Source organism: Pogona vitticeps, chromosome 5 (genome assembly GCF_051106095.1).
Source record: "Pogona vitticeps strain Pit_001003342236 chromosome 5, PviZW2.1, whole genome shotgun sequence".
NCBI lineage: Eukaryota > Metazoa > Chordata > Lepidosauria > Squamata > Agamidae > Pogona > Pogona vitticeps.
The window spans coordinates 37,147,752-37,165,481 of NC_135787.1; positions in this window are offsets into that span (position 1 = coordinate 37,147,752).

The following is a 17,730-nucleotide window of genomic DNA, read 5'->3' on the forward strand; positions in this document are numbered from 1 at the left end:
ATTTGTGCCCCCACCTGCCCACCTCAACTGCCAGTGAATGTTTCCCTGCCAGTGAATGTTTCAGTGCCAGTAGAGGAATACATTAAATATACATTAATTCAACAGGGCTACTCTGGTTCACTTTGCTACATTAAGCAACAGGATTTGAGCTACTGAAAGATTTCATTATCCATAACATGAAACGCCCCATGGAAACTGGTTCATATTATCTTCAACTCTACTTATTGGCGACATGTCAATATTACCACTTATGTTTCATAGAACGTTGAAAATATGTCTATGTGTTACATCTGAAAAGCTTGGAAATAGAAATAGAAACTGTTGGCACAGAAATGTAATTCACTGTACTAAAGCAAGCTGCCTGCAAGATAAACCTCCCTTCCCACCTCACCTGCTCACAAGCCACCAGTGTATATAGTTTCATGATGTCTGCAATTCTGTGAATTTGATTCTGCAGAAAATACCTTGGAATAAACACAGGGAATAGGCTGCATGTGTTCAATAGAACCAGGACATGCTTTTTTAATCATGCAGAAAGGCCCTTCATCTCTTTGAAGTCACTTCATCACCTTTTCACACCTTTCCATCAGGCTTCTCTCTCATGCAGCTCTCACATTTATTGTGACTACTTCCAAATTTATATCTAACTTCTGTCTTCTGTCTCATCTCTTTATGAGAGCCTTTCTGATGTATTTCACTTTGATTTGCTAACATCATCTCAGTACACCAAAGGCAGAAATCCCGTTATTTCTGTCCAAATACTTATCTTTCCGTCCAAATGCTTGTCTTTAGTATAGCCAGATGCAATTCTACCTCCCAACCCAAAAAGGGTCTCTCCACAAGGTGCACAGCTGCTGGGTGGGGCTTCTTTGCCTGCCTGAACAGACAAGGCAGACACAGCCATCACTGCATCATATGGGGCAAGGGGACTGGGCACTTAACAAGCCCTGGAGAAGGGCTGCCCAGCTCCTTCTTACCCTCCATTCGTTCTCTGGCATTGGGAAGTAAGCTTTGTTGCTGCAGGTCCAGGCACTTTCGGTTTTGGCCAGGTGGACTGCGCAGCTCTTTTGAAGGCAGCAGGGATTAGGGCTGGGCATCAGCACAACCCTCCAGTCAGGCTTAAGTTTGGGTCTGGGGGAGAGCCTTTTTACAGGCTTCATTCAGGCTAGTTGTATAAAAAAAGAGAGAGGGAGAGAGAGAGAGGGAGAGTAAAGGAAATGGATGGAGAACCATTGCAAAAGAGAGAGGGGGGGGTAAGCAGGTTTTCCCTCCAGATAACACTTAATCTTTTCTTCTTTAATTTATTTTTTGTTATATTGCCATCTTGAAAATATGTCTACTGCTTATTGTTGGCCGCTTATTGTTATTGTCTATACATCATGCGAAAGGCCGGACCGGAGGAATCCCAAGATGGAATTAAGATTGCCGGAAGAAATATCAACAACCTTAGATATGCAAATGATACCACTCTGATGGCAGAAAGTGAGGAGGAATTAAGGAAGCTTGTAATGAGGGTGAAAGAGGAGAGTGCAAAAAACAGTCTGAAGCTCAACATCAAAAAAACTAAGATCATGGCCACTGGTCCCATCACCTCCTGGCAAATAGAAGGGGAAGATATGGAGGTAGTGACAGATTTTACTTTTTTGGGCTCCATGATAACTGCAGATGGTGACAGCAGCCATGAAATTAAAAGACGCCTTCTTCTTGGGAGGAAAGCGATGACAAACCTCGACAGCATCTTAAAAAGCAGAGACATCACCTTGCCAACAAAAGTCCGCATAGTCAAAGCTATGTTTTTTCCTGTAGTGATGTATGGAAGTGAGAGCTGGACCATAAAGAAGGCTGACCGCCGAAGAATTGATGCTTTTGAACTGTGGTGCTGGAGGAGGCTCTTGAGAGTTCCCTGGACTGCAAGGAGAACAAACCTATCCATCTTGAAGGAAATCAACCCTGAGTGCTCACTGGAAGGACAGATCCTGAAACTGAGGCTCCAATACTTTAGCCATCTCATGAGAAGAGAAGACTCCCTGGAAAAGACCCTGATGTTAGGAAAGTGTGAGGGCAAGAGGAGAAGGGGACGACAGAGGAAGAGATGGTTGAACAGTGTCATCGAAGCAACCAACATGAATTTGGCATAACTACGGGAGGCAGTAGAAGACAGGAGGGCCTGGTGAGCTCTGATCCATGGGGTCACGAAGAGTCGGACACGACTAAATGACTAAACAACAATAACAACAATAGTATATTGGGGTTTTTTATATGTACATTTTATTGTGTTTATATGTCTGGAAGCCGCCTAGAGTGATCATTTTGAACAGATAGGCAGGGTATAAATAAAATAAAAATAAATAAATAAATAAGAGAAGAGGAAAGAAAGGATGGGGTTTTACAAAGTTTATAAGGAGATAAGATAAGTTCCGGCTCAGGCCCTGGTAGCTGCCCCTGCACACCAGGGTGGGCTTTGAGGCCAGTTTTATAGGGGCAAGGTTTAATTAACATTAATAATAATTTTTAAAAATAGAAAGTTAAGCATTAGGCTGAAAGGGAGTCACTGATCTTGATTATATATTTTTAAAAAGGTAGACTGCAGAATAGCCTAACCCACATCCCCCGGTGGGGGAGGGGACTAAAAAAAATCCAGATAAGAAAGGAAGTAATAGTAATAGTCTTTGGTTGTGATAAGGCTAGCATCACTGAGGCCTGGGAGATTAAACCTGCACATAAGTAAGAACTACAGGTTCCGAATATCATTAGAATTATGGGTCCCCCCCAAAAAAAGAATGGACAGACTACAAGTCTATGTGGGAGAAACTTAACATTCTTGAAAGGGAATGTGCACAGGCTAGAGGGATGGAGGGCTGTTCTGCAGTTAGGCAATCATGTGGATAGTCAAAGGCACAAAAACTGGCAGAACAAAATGATGGGGGATATTATGTTGTATCACATTGTTCTTCTAGAAGGGGAGCAGTCCAGCCCTTCTGGTGCCTCTGTGGAGCAGGTGTTTCCACAACTGTTCCTGACACTGGTATAATTCAGTTTTAAGGGCAGCATTGTCTGAAGGTGATCAGTTTCTCCCACTGGGCGGATCACCTTCTGCCCGCTACAGTTGAGAAAATTTTAAGGGACGAGTACGTAGACATGTTTGAGCTCCTGAACAGAAAATTGAGGAAAAGAAAAAAGACAAGGAGGAGGAAACAGACAGGGAGAAGGTGAGGCGGTGCAAGCCAGACTGCTGTTGGGTGAACTGGTTACCACGGTTTTTATACAGTGGTGCCTCGCTTAACGGGCGCTCCGTTTGATGATGAAATCAGTAGACGTTGATGTTTTTGCGATCGCAAAAGCGATCGCAAAATGATGTTCCCTATGGGGGAATTTTGCTTTGCAATGATCGGTTCCCTGCTTCGGGAACCGATCATCGCAAAGTGATGATTTTCGGCCGGCTGATCGGCAGTTTCAAAATGACCACGGGGTAAACAAAATGGCCACCCGCTCTTTTCTGGCATGGATTCTTCACTGCACAGACAGCGAAAATGGCCGCGCTATGGAGGATCTTCGCTGGACAGTGAGTTTCAAGCCCCTAGGAACACATTAATTGGGTTTTAATGCGTTTCTATGGGGTTTTTTGAGGGATGTGGTGGCGCTGTGGGCTAAACTGCAGAAGCCTGTGCTGCAGGGTCAGAAGACCAGCAGTCATAAGATCGAATCCACGCGACGGAGTGAGCGCCCGTCGCTGGTCCCAGGTCCTGCCAACCTAGCGGTTCGAAAGCATGCAAATGCGAGTAGATAAATAGGGACCACCTCTGTGGGAAGGTAACAGTGTTCCGTGTCTAAGTCGCACTGGCCATGTGACCACGGAAGATTGTCTTCGGACAAAACGCTGACTCTATGGCTTGGAAACGGGGATGAGCACTGCCTCCTAGAGTCGAACACGACTGGACAAAAATTGTCAAGGGGAACCTTTACCTTTTACTTTTATGGGCTTTTTAAAATCGCATTATGATGTTTTTGTTTTACAGAGATTTCGCTGGAACGAATTAACGTTGTAATTCGAGGCACCACTGTATATGCAGAGACAGTGGTTTGTGCCCAGCCAGAGAGAGTCCTTGCAGTAATCCAATACATGGATATAATTTATAGGGCATATGTGGATTTCCCAGGGTATGCGTGGTTGCTTTATGATGGTTTCCATAGGCGCACGGCACTGTACCCCCACCATGAGCTGGGACTTGCCACATGATGCATTATGGCTGTCGCTGATGATGCCCGCCCATCCAGTTCTTGGAGATAGGTTTGACAGTGGTCATTCATTACAAAGGGCACAACCAAACACATCCCATTCAGTAGCGGGCCAGGTGGTTCAACCCCCCTTGGTCTGCTGGGATTTCAATTCCCAGGGGCCTGTATCAGGAAGCAGTGCAGGTTCAAACATCAGTGTTCCATTTGTGGGGGCCCCCATCCATCGGCAACATGTGCCAAAGGACAGAGAGGGGAAGTAGGAAACACAGAAATGGGAAGTGGGTGCAAGTTGTCCCCTGGTTCTAGTATTGCATGAGAGGGAAAAGAGCTTTCCTCTATCCACTTTATCCATCCCCTGCATAATTTTATGTCTCAATCATGTCCCCCTCAGGCACCTCTTTTCTAGACTAAAGAGCCCCAAATGTGTAGCTTTTCCTCATAAAGGAGGTGCCCCAGCCCAGTCATCATTTTAATCACTCTCTTCTGCATCTTTCCCAGTCCCATTATGTCGTTTTTGAGGTGTGGCGACCAGAACTGTACACCTTACTCCAGGTGCGGCCTTGAGGCAAGAGCCTTGTGGCACAGTGGTTAAAGTGCTGTATTGCAGCCAAAACTGTGCTCACGGCCTGGAGTTTATTCCCTAGTAGTTGGATCAAGGTAGCCTCAGCCTTCTATCCTTCCAATGTTAACTTAGTTAACTGCATAGTTAACTTGTAAACTGCCCAGAGAATGCTTTAAGTGCTATGGGGTGGGTATATAAGCAGTATGCTTTGCTTTTTGCTTTGCTCTCACTCACCCTCATTTAGCTATGACTAACAAGTGAATCTCTTTTTCCATTGCTGTTTATTTCTTTTTATGAAAAATATACCCACCCACCCACCGACCCCCCCATGATTTTCTTGGTATAGTTGTTGATCTGGGAGAAAAGCTAAAGCTATCATCAAGCTATTTTCCTATCTCACCTTATATCACTTCTCAAAACTTAACTGTCCCCTGCAAAAAATAATCAATCCTGTTCTCTCCCCTTCATTTTCATGGCAAATACTGTCAGTTCCAACACACTTATGTATTAGTCACTGGCACCCATTCAAGTGCTTGGATGTTTTCCTGGTAATCAGCTGGTTGAACTAAAATTTGCTGATCGGTTTCCAGCTTTTGAAAACCGAACTCATAAAGCAGCTTCTTCAAAGATGCTCCCGCACTCCACTCTTGGGCACTGAAACCATTTTAAACCATTTTAGACTTTACATATTTTAGAATGGATCTTTGAAAATTTACTTAGGAATAGCCATCTTTAGCTAGCTGAGGAATCACCAAAAAGCTAAAACCTAACAATTAAGATTTCCCCTGTCATTTTAATATATTAAGAATCTTAATATTATTAAGATTCTAAAATCTTAGTCCAAATATTATTATTTTTCAAGGAAAGTCCTAGCCCTGCAATCTCAGAATATTAATAATTTGAAGGATAATGATACTAAGGATGAATAAAGGGAAGAGAAAGAGAATGGCATTTAAAATGAGGGCGGGCACCTCACCCTAAAATTTTGGGCTGAGATTTTGATCCTAGTCCACGAGATGCCCATAAATTCAAATATGTGATGCAGAATATTTTGTTCATCAAAACACACATATCTAAACATATCTTGTGAGCTGGTTATGAAAAATCTGAGGTTAGCATATGTAAGGGTAGCATGGATGTCTCAGTTTGGAGAGCATGAGATTATATTTCCCTTTAATGATGCATTGCCAGCATATAGTTATCAAGTTCCTTCTTTAAAAAATGATTCCCACCATAGGTAATTTGTTTCACTGCAAGGTGCTTTAACTGTTAAAGAGTATCTCAGTAGTGTCCAGTCAAAATCTGCACACTCCCCTGTAACTTAAATTCAATAGATCTAATCCTGCCCGGAGGGCCAGAACAAAGCAAGTCTTTGACATTTTTTTTCTATGTGACAACCTTCAGACCTTCATACTGTTGCCAACTATCTTGACTGTTCAGTTATATTTTGTTGTATTAGGAGCTATTGCACATCACTGCACTTTTTAAAGGGGGGACAATTTAAAAAACTTTGGAACAGTTTTTCGTTAAATATGATTTTAAAGCCATTATTTTCCTAAGGACTTGGTCTCAAAACAGTTACATTTCAGACAATTTAGGGGTAAACTATCCCTCGATCCTGACCACATACATGGAGGGGGGGGGGAAATTCAGAGGTCCTGGGACCAAACATCAATTTTCAAATCTTGAAAATTGTGTAACCTCCTTCCCCATTTTAAATATATATATTTACAAGAGAACCGCTTGCACCTTCCAGCAGACAAATGTGTTTGAAAAAGAGAGAGGAGGAGTTGTGGAGAGCAGAATTGCTGGGTGCCCTCAAACCATGGGAACATCACACCTCACACTCTCTAGATGATGCAAAGGGAGCATTAAAAATAGTTTGGTTAAATGGGGAATATAAAGGTCAAGGATGTTGTGCTCTTGAAGAATGCATTTTGTGCTCTTGAAGAATGTATGAAGCCCATGGGGTCATCTGTTGCCCATCTCTGATTTACATGATGACACAAATAGCAGCATTTCATATGATTTGTAGTTGTATTTTCAATCACACCATACACAGGAAACACTGCTAGATGCATTTATAGTTACCCAGTTCACACAAAAATGTTTTAAGATTAAGACATATTAAGCCAAATGCTTTATGCAGCGATACTATAGCAGTAATCACAGCATTCTTCTGTTGGAGTATTTGTTGTGTGCAGAGTCCTAACAGGTTCCTAAAAGTGGGGCAGAAAAGTGGGAGGAGCAATATTCACCATTCTCCCTATTTTTCCCTCTTCCCCTTGCAAAGAGTGAGAAATAATTAGGTTAGCTCTAGAGCAAGTCAAATTGTTTCTTTGTTGGGTCTTGGACTCCTTTACTGTCCACCGTGCTGCAGTCCTCATTATTTTGATCTGCTTAGAATCAGTACTTGTACTTTAGGAAGGGAAGGGCCATAGGACCATCTGCAAGGGCCCAAAAGGGGCATCTGAGATGGAATCTCACTTTCCCAAATTGTAATTCTAGCTCCAGTCTTAGAGATGGAGTGGAATCTCCTGTTTCTTGTGACCCCCAAATATGCCGCTCCATGGCCAATTATTGTTATTCACTGTTAATAATGATGATGATGAAGATGTGCCATCAAGTTAATTCTAACTTACGGCAAGCCTTCCTAAATGTGTGTAGACATAAAACACACAGAAGTGGTTTACCACTCCCTTCTTCTAGGGGCCATCTGGGACTCTGCAGCTTGCCCAAGGTTAAACAGGCTGGCTGTTCTCCCAGGAAATACTGTGAGAAATCTAATTTCCAGTCTTTGGCACTGCTGCCAGACACTCAATTATTGCTGCCTTGCTTGCATGGGCTCCTACATTTTCATACACTTGAAATTTACAAACTAAAGTGAGCTTAAGCGAAACATACCAGAAAGACCACTGTCAACTTACTGCAAACTGTGCTGATCCTCCTATTGCATATATAAGAGAAGATCCAGCTATTGACTCATTCCAGGTATACCCATCTGCGAAAACATACGAATCAGCAAATTGTGGCTCCTCATATTAAACTTTTGCCTCTCCAGATCAATAATGGTAGAATTACAGTATCAGCCTTATCACAGCTACAGAGGATTTTATCAGTGAACTCCATTATTGGCAAAAATGTCCTTCTGTAAAGCCTTGCTAATTTGAATTCAATAGACTATTATGGTGGAGCCTTGAATGAACAAGTCCTTTGTGTATGCCATGATTATACCTTTAAAGGGCTTCTTGTACGTATTCACTGAACCACTTTGTCTTCTTGTTTGAACATGGCAAATCTTTATAAAATCTTTACACAGGCTGGCTCACTCACCGTTTTACACCTCACCTCACAGCTGAACCAGTGCTATTCCACAGTTTGTTATGTGATATATCATTTTTGCTTAGAATTTTAGATAAAAGGCCTACAAATGCTTCTGGAGCTCCTTAGTGTGTTATTGAAACTTGGATGTATTTAAAATCTGGCTTTCAGATCTTTCTGGAAGGTTTTAATCTTGTCCCGCCCATGTCTCCAGTAGGCTTTCTGGACTGGACTGCATTCAGATTCTGTTCCAGCCAACAAGTCAAAGAGCAAGATTAAGCCTTAAAGTTTACTGGGAGTTCTTCCTTAAGCCTCTCCTAAGATTGTCAAGAAAGCTCATAAGTCATAGTGCTAGTGCTCCACTCCCTGCCTTTCAACACTTGGCACAATGGAGACGCATACATACATGCATCCATAGGGTCTTTCCCCAGTTCACTCCCCTTGCTCTTGTCTTGTGGTCCACCACAAATACAACACAAATGCAAATACTTTCATGCTGACCCAATGTGCTCAGCATGATATTAGTAGGGAGAGATGGATGCTCAAGCTAGCAGACATTCTTCTCCTCCAGCACCACTTTACTTGGGATTTGTTTTCCTGCCTGGACACCTGGAAGATCAGAACAATTCCCTGAGATCTGAGATATGACAATTCCAGAAATAAGTAATTAAGCTGCAAGTGCAGGGGAAGAACTTGCTTAAAATCCTTCCAACCACCGTTCCCTCCTTCTCTTCCCATGCTTCACCTAAAGCAATTGGTTCCATAATATTGAGAGATTTAAACACTTTACTTTCCATTTAATGGAAAGTAAATGTTAAATGTTAACTTCTGTGGATTCCATAGCAGGCTGGTACTGGAAACTTCACACTATCATTTAATTTTTTTATGCTATTATTGTCTATTTCCTGTTTTTCAAATTAAAACTGATTTTATTTCTATAAGCATAGAGAGCTGAACAATGGGAGACTTTATGAGGATGGCTCAGAGTATACATTGCATTTTAGGCATGTCTTTGAGCTGAATATTTGAATTATGAGAATGCAGCCTCTCCTATTAAAAATGGATGAAAAGAAACCTGCAAAATTCATTTCAAATACCAAAATAAAGGAAAGTAAAAATAGTTCCCATTAGCCTTCCTATGAAATATTGATTACTGTAAGTGACAGAGAACTCAAGAGACGTGCAATTTTATAAAGTTTCCATATCTCCAGGCTGTGGTTCATTTGATGATCGGGGGAATTTTACTTCTTAAAAATGCCACTTTTTTTTTCCAAAGGAAAACAAGGAAAGGATCCCCCCCCCCCATTGATTAAAAGTGATAATTGAATTTCTATAAAATTAGCAGAAATATTAAAAAATGCAAGGCTATTTAAACAAATCCGTTTTTTTCTCATTCAAAAATAATTAAATCATTCCGGTCAGTGACTATAAAAAAGTATGACTTTTGCAAACTTTATGCCAGAGTCTATATGAACTGTTAGATTTAATCCATTTTGTTTTTGTTTTTTAATCAGTGAACATAAAACTCTGGATAAAATGCCTTCCCCTTTTCTCATTCTTTCTCTCTTTTTTCGTTTACATGTCCACTCCCTGTGAATCAAATGAGTTTTACTTCTGTGTAAGTATATATAAGACCACAAGCTTAGGGGTGACTCACAAATAAAGCAGGAAATCCTCTGGGATTACCTGAAAAAAATCATTTGAGCCTTAATTCTAGATTATCCTCTCACATGTGTACAAGTAAGTGTACATCCATACATACATGAAGGAGGAGAGCTGGGAAGCAATGCATGCTTGAGTTCCATGACAATGACTTTGAATCATGCAGATGGCTGAATAAGTGCGAAAATGCTGAGGTGAATGTGAAATGTTGAAAATCTGTGCTCTTGGACTAGTATAGTCACTAGATTGAAATATCCAGTTCCAGGTCTAAAACCTGAGATGTGGGGGAGTTTATGTCTGTGTGATATCATAGGAGAGTGTCTTGTAGGTGGTTTGTTATGATGTCACAGAGGCCAGGCAGGCAAGATTCGGAAGGCACATGAGCACTGCAGTCCTGCAAACACAATTGTGCTGAGCTAGTGAGCCCAGGTGATAATGGACAGATATGGGTGCCCAGTCTTTAGAGACACAAACTTTATAATCTTCTAATGCTATTTTGCCTGAAAATTCCCTCACCAGGTAGAGACCTAGCGAAGCACAGAAATCCCCTGAGACTTCAGCTGGCACTTAAGCAGCTAGCAGCCCTATTGACTGGCTTTTAAAAAGTCTGAAGGACCAAATTCCATGGAACAGGTGAGGCTTCTGTAAAGTTTGTACTATATTTTGAGTAGAAGCAAAGATGTACTTGAAAATAAAATGCATATGGCTTGTGTATCCAAATTCTAACCTGGAACATCCAAAACGTAACATATTGCTTTATGTAAACATTAAAACTATTACATTCACACAATATATGAACTATTTTAAGAAAACTGTCAGTTTCAATATGTTCCCAGAATATGCTCAGGCTTCAAAGAATGTGCTTTGGCATCCAAACAAAAATACTTCCTAACTGATATGAGGCATCACTGAGTTTGTTTTCACCTCCTCGTTAACAGAAATGTTTCAGAAATTTCAAACAGGAAATGAATAACCAGCAGTAGTTGGATCCAGATAACAAAATATAAAGGATTAATGTACAAAAGAAAGGCACTAGTTTTTCTTTTATGGTACTTATCTTCAATTCCTCTAAATATTGGTAAAAGAAGGAATGTAAAAAAACAAACCAAAAAATACTCTTACGTATGGTTTTGTGTTTATCTCGAAATCCCACTACCATCTCTATTTCATCCAGTGTTCATATTGGTCTTGAGACTTCACTTCTGTTTCCCACATAGAAATTTGTCTCATATACTTTCTTTCCCTCATGTATGCATTCCCTGTACTCATTTTTTCTTAGACTGCAACTACACTAATCAAAAGTATAGCTTGATTCATAGCCTATTTTATGGTTCAGTTCACTTTTAGAGCTTACACAGAAGGCACAAATTGATTCAGATCAGCATTTCAGCCCACATGTTTCTTTATAGGCTTGCACGGCATTAAAGAACAGGTGGCAACTTTCCAAAGTTCTTTGCCCACCCAGCCCTGAATAATGAGGAAAGACACTGGAAGACACTGGAAGTGGGTTAAATTAAGACCATAACTTTATTAAACCTTTTAACTTTAACTTCCCTTTCTCAAGCAGGCCTATCGTAGTGGAAAACCAGGTCTGGAATCAGGGTTGTCCCTAACCCTGATCCAGCCCTTCCCCGGATGAGTTACTGGGCCCAAAGCTGCACTGTCCTCTGTACAGCACAGCCTCAATCCCCAAATGTCAGAGTACCCCCAAGGCCAGAGTCCACCGCTCCTCCTGAGCCTAGCAGCCAATGGGATCCCCTTGGCTCACCCCTCCCCTCAACAAAACCTCCAGTTCTGCAATTCAGAGAGGTGGGGTGACTTGCACCCCCCAAGTGCCCCTTTGGAACTCACCTACACCTCTTCCCTTTTGTACTGCTGTTGTGATCAGATTATACAAGCGCTGCCTACCTTGTTGGCCCCAAAAGCTCCAAGTAAGTAAGAATGGGATGGGCCAAAAAATCCCGGTCTGGCTGGCATGGTTGACAGCCCAAAATATGTAAACATGGCCATGCAACAGATCTTGAAGCCAAGGCAATGGGCCCACCAGACCTGCAAAAGAGAAAATACACAAATACCAGAGACCAAGTACTGCGGCAAAGAACTCATGAAAGTGTGGTGCCTGTGAGACGACTGCTGCATGACCCTTTCTTTTTCTTTTATGCTTTTCATTTCTCTCTCTCATTCTCTTTTAAAATGCCTTTCACTCCATATCAAAATGCAGTCACCATAGGTGCTATAATACTAAATGAGTGTGTGCCAACCTAACACCCTCAAAGGCCAACCGGTTGCAAAATATGGGAAGTGACTCTCCCACATTGGTATGTCATATGAAATGGCTTGTCCCTGAGCCTCCTTTCCTCATCTTCCCTAAGCAATTCAAAATCACTTGCATGGGACACAGGTCCATAAACCAAAACCTCCCAATCAACCTGATTGTTATATATATTATGTATATATTTTTATTTGTTGGTTAATAATAACCTAGTGTTCAGAGACCACCACATCCTTCCTCTCCAAAGAGGACAGCAATGAATCATCCCCGGATGCTGCCACTAGCTGACTGATTTGTAGGAGCCTGAGCTGCCATGAGAGTTGCTGTTTTAAAAAGACAGACCTTGAATGATTCCTTACACACTGCCACCCAGGTGCTCCCTAACTGGGCTAGGATGGCTGAGGAAAATGGGGTATGTGTCTCCATTGTCTTACCCCACTCCTTGTGCCACCCTCTCTCATCTTCAAAATACAGAAATCAGATATGAAGTCCTGCTACCTTTGGGCTTTAGAATAGCCTGTCAGAGCAAACCTTTTGCCTTGAATTTACCTGGGCACCTATCCTACAGTGTGGAAACATTCCAATTGCAGCAGGTGCTTGATGGGGGTGGGGCATGCCTGAACTATCCCCTTCTTATCACAGAATGAGACGGTTCCCCATAACTGTGCCAAGTACAAGGTGCCAATGCCAGACGTGGCTTGTTTGGCTCCAGACCTCCAAGACTTCATACCTCCTGGCAAGATGTCCAGCTGAGCTTGAGTCCGAGGCACCAACACCCTTAATCAGTCAATCTGATTTTGATGGGACAGGGAGTGTGCACGAACATTGTCCATGCCCAACCCATAGGATGCCTGGAATACTATATTCATCTGCCAGCAGTGTAGGGTAGAGGCCTTTACCAGGAAAATGACCCTCTGGGATCAGGACAATAGGGAATTAACAACTTGTCCAGCTGTTTGATTGTCACACCAAAAGGTGAGCACTGAATTGGCCCATGCCTGAGTCCATAAGCATAAAGTCCCCCCACTACGAGAAAGCTTCAAAAAAGTCCAGCCCCTTATGATAATGGAAACCCACCACTCTGGTGACCATGTTCTGGTGCACCATGTGCTCTGCAACTTAAACCCTGTACCTCAGGGATATGACTGCATCAGTCTGCACCCAACTGACTGCACACAGGCAACTTCAGCCCTCTCAAATAAAATACAGTACTGTTGGCTCCTTGATGGAACCACAGCCATACCCATAACTTTAATCCCTCTAAATTGGCAACTGACTGGATGCTGTTCAATATCTAACTCAGTACCCAGTTAAGTCAAGAGTGTACACAGTCCTGCAGTCTTTTCCTCTGCTAACAAGACACATAGCTCTTAGGTGAGCTCATGAAAGGCTGACAAGAGGACCTGTACTGGGTATTGCACTGCTTCCCATACACTAAAAAGTACCCAAACAATGAACCATAGAAGGGAGCTCCCGTTCCAAAGATGTCTGAACCTTTCAAATGCTGTGCCATAAGTGGGGTATCCCATGGGCAACACCCTATGGATGTAAAAGCAACCCTCAAATGCTCCCCAAAAACCAAGATATTCTATCCTCTTGACACAGCACTTGTTCTAGGCACCTAGCTCTGCAGGGACCATTGCAGGCAAGACACAGTCCACAATTTATGAGCCAGACCTAAATTCAACACTGGGAGGGGTGTTTGACCTCTGGTGCTCACATCTTCCCAAATACAGGAAACCACCACTGAGTCAATACATTCCCTCTGTTGCTCTGGAACCTCTTCTGAGGGAGTCACCATCTTAACATCACTATCCACTACTCCTGTCTTTGTACCTGCCATGGATTGCTGAGGTCAAGCCACTTCCATCAATGGAGTCAGTGTACCTGCATGCTTTATCAAAGGAATCACCACCACAGAAGATGCACCTGAGGGGCCAGGGCACTCAGTCTCTAAAGCAGAGATACAGGAGAACATCACATCAACAAGCTGCCCAAGTTCTGCATTTTTGTGTGCCTTGGATTGCCTCCAGCATTCCCGCACAGCTGCTGCCCTCTCCTGCACCATTTCGCTAACCAATATCTAAGCTTTCCCCCATAGCCCCAAAGCCTGAGCACTCTTCAATGACTGTAGAAGAGATTTCTGCCAAGAGACTGCGGCAGCACCTATGCATTTTAAGGGCTGCTTTCCTTTGTCCTCACCCTGGCCTGTTTCAAGCCCCAAGCAAGAACACAGACTCCAGATACTTAACTACTCATCTATCCAGCAGTCTGATTTCTTGATTTATATAGTTTAGACAAACACCCACCCACACATGGACATATATGTGTACATATGCATATTAATTTCACTATATTTTATTTCCCTTTTTATTATTATTAGTATTATTATCAATGCTATAAGCTCTGTTAGTGAGATAAGTCTGTCCTCTGTCCTCACCCATGGTACCTTAACAAAACACACAGTTTTGGTCCCCCTCCCATGTCAACAAACACTCCCATTTCCCAATTAGCTCCCCTTGCTCAGCAGGGTGTCTTGTGTAGGGCCAGCTGGCCCAGAGCCACCATCAGTCTGCAGCATCCCCAAGCCCTGCAATTTCTTTTCTTTGCAAAAAAGGTTTGGATCTTCTTCTTTCTCTTTTTCCTTTAGTTTCTTCCCTTCTTTATATATATGTGTGTGTGTGTGTGTGTGTGTGTGTGTGTGTGTGTGTGTGTGTGTGTGTGTGTGTGTGTGTGTGTGTGTGTGTGTGTGTGTGTGTGTGTGTGTGTGTGTGTGTGTGTGTGTGTGTGTGTGTGTGTGTGTTTATACATATAAAGAAGGGAAGAAACTAAAGGAAAAAGAGAAAGAAGATCCAAACTTTTTTTTATTGTAGAGAGGACCTTGTAATGTATACAGATATATACACACATACTTCAAAATATATAGTATGTATTCTTCTCTATTCTATTGGGGTTGTTTCTCTTTTGTAGGATTTTTTTTTCTTATGTGAAGGTGATCTAGCACTAAACTAGCACATCGACTAGCACAACACTCATTTATTTTAAAATAATAAAACAAAATTGAAATGGGGACACTTGAGGGACAGATAATAAGAGTGGGTGTTCCTACAGTCCCTAAGTAGCATATCTCAACTGCTTATGCCACCACCCCACCACCCACTGATGTGCCCACTATCCTTTTGCAGAAGGAAACAACTGATCATACAGGGAAAAGTCTGTTCAGATTGTCCCAGCTTGAAAAGAACATAAGACCCCAGTGGCAAAGAATAAACTCTGCATCAGGAGCAAAAAGGACCAGACCAATTTGAACTGGCCTTTGAACCAAGTAATCAGTTAAAAAAAGAATATATTCTTTTAATAACCAAAGCAAATCCCACAGTAGTTGACCATGTAGTTGCAGCCTTACTGTAGGATCAGAGGTGAATAATTGGGAAGCAGTAGCGGAAACTAGACTAGAAGTAAGATAATAAGATCATGAACACCACAGATTTCCAAGGCAAGTTTTGCCTTACTTCACAATGAGCTTTGGGTGATACAGGTAAATACTTTTATCATAATTCATCTCTTATAAAATTCTTTACCACCTCCAAGAATATGCCTACTGGAACTCCTGCAGTCTTTGTGTTCAGCTTTGAGAATGCCTTGCACTTTGGTTTGGCAACATGTATTACATTCTTATCTGCTTGTCAAGTAACTTACTTCCCCAGTGAGTGAACAGTTCTTGAAGTGATTAGCGATTAATCAGACTCCATATTCAATCCTATTTCTGACTGTTGCATTTTTTTAAAAAAAAATAATTACTATTTTCAAGTTCATCAGCAGTATCAAGAGCACACATCTAAAGGAGCGGATTGAATGCTATGGAGCTGAACTGTAGTGTACGCTTTTGAAACTTCATTGCCTTTTTCCTAAATAGTTTTCTTTCAATCTCTCTTAAAGTATTTAAATGGGTTCTTTAAAACTTATTTTATTGCTACATTGTGCTAGAAATGAACCAATTTATGCAAATGAACATTCTGCAGACAAGAGATAAAAAAATTTAAATTTTAACAATTTCAGACATCTGTGACAGAATTTCTAAATGAAAAGACGGGATTAGTTAAACTGACAAATGTGGGAGAAGTAACACTTGGGTCACCTTCTAATCCCAAAGTTTAAATGTAACCGACAACTTCAAAGGGCAATGGTAATTTCACACCTTTGAAGTTTTAAATCATCATTCTGCTTTTAAACAAAATAGACTAGGTTTGGGAGTTTATCAGTTTGATTTGTGTGTGTGTGTGTGTCCATATGTGTATGTGCAGATTTAATTTAATAACAACAGTTACATGTAACTGTACTTTTCCATAGCAAAATCACACATTTGGAATTGTCAAATTACCCCTTAAGAAGCATTGTAGTATATTCAAAACAGGTTATATTACAAAATGTAGGGCTTGCTTCTTTGTAGGTCTTAAGTCTTCAGATTTTATATAAAATGTTAGCATTTACCTTATATTTATGTGTACATGCATGAATGTTTCATTTAAAAATCTTTTCACAGGGGCATATAAAGCATTGCACCCTCAAGTAACTTTTAGGAAAAATAAAAGCTGTGGTTACTAATCTTAGGTCTCAAATATTTTGAGGGTGGGATTTACAAGGGACTTCAACACTGTGTATCCAAATATCCAATCTATAATAATAATCTTAGAACTGCAAAGCTGGAAGGGCCACTATGAATCACTGAGTCTGGCCCCAGTCAAGAAGGCACAGTAGGAAATTGAACTCCCAGTCCCTGAATTTGCACCCTGATAGCGAAACCACTGAGCTGTCCAGGAGTTTATTATACCTCTATTCTTTTCTGTGGATCAATTAACAAAATCATTAATCACATTCTGTGTCCACTGCAATGTCCAGAGAGCAGTATAATCTGTGATGAGCCTAGACAAGAGTTACCTTCCCACTTCTGCTGAAAATTCCAGTCTGTTAAGTCAGGTACTGGAACAGAGAAGGCAAAGACTGCCATCTTCTGTAGGTGACATCAGCGAAGTCCATCTTCACTGCTCTGTTCAGATATTTGGAAACAGAAGCAAAGAATGGGAGAATGAGAATATAATAGATGATCCTGCTTCATCATTTCTTTCCCAGTTGTTCTGACCCACTGCCCTATTTGAGGGAGAATATCTGCAGTGGGGAACATGATAAAGTCATCCCATATGATGTAAAACACTAGATAATTTGAAGAAGGAAATCACCTATTTTAACACAGGATGGTCACTTTGTCCTTTCAATATTTCTGTTTCTCTTGGTAAGAAATGAGTTTCTCCTCAGGCAGTGGGCAGATTACCAATTTTCAGGAATTCTTTTGTCTTGAAAATGGAAGAACAACTATTGTGTCCTCTGATTAGTCTGGAGAAGTGGATGTTACTTGAAACTTTTTTCTGTCCATCTGTTTATGTTATTTGCAAAACCAAAATCCCATCTTTCCCTAAGACAGCTCAACAAAGTCTCTTGCGTCCTAGTTTATCTTCAGAGCAACCATCTCAGGTATGTCATCTTGAAAGTGTGTGACTGGGGCAAAGTCTCCCAATTTCACAGCTGAATGAAGATACGGACCCAGATCTCCTCCTATTCTAACAATTTTACCACTACACCGTACTGGTTATACCACTCTGCCTCCATTGTAACCACTATA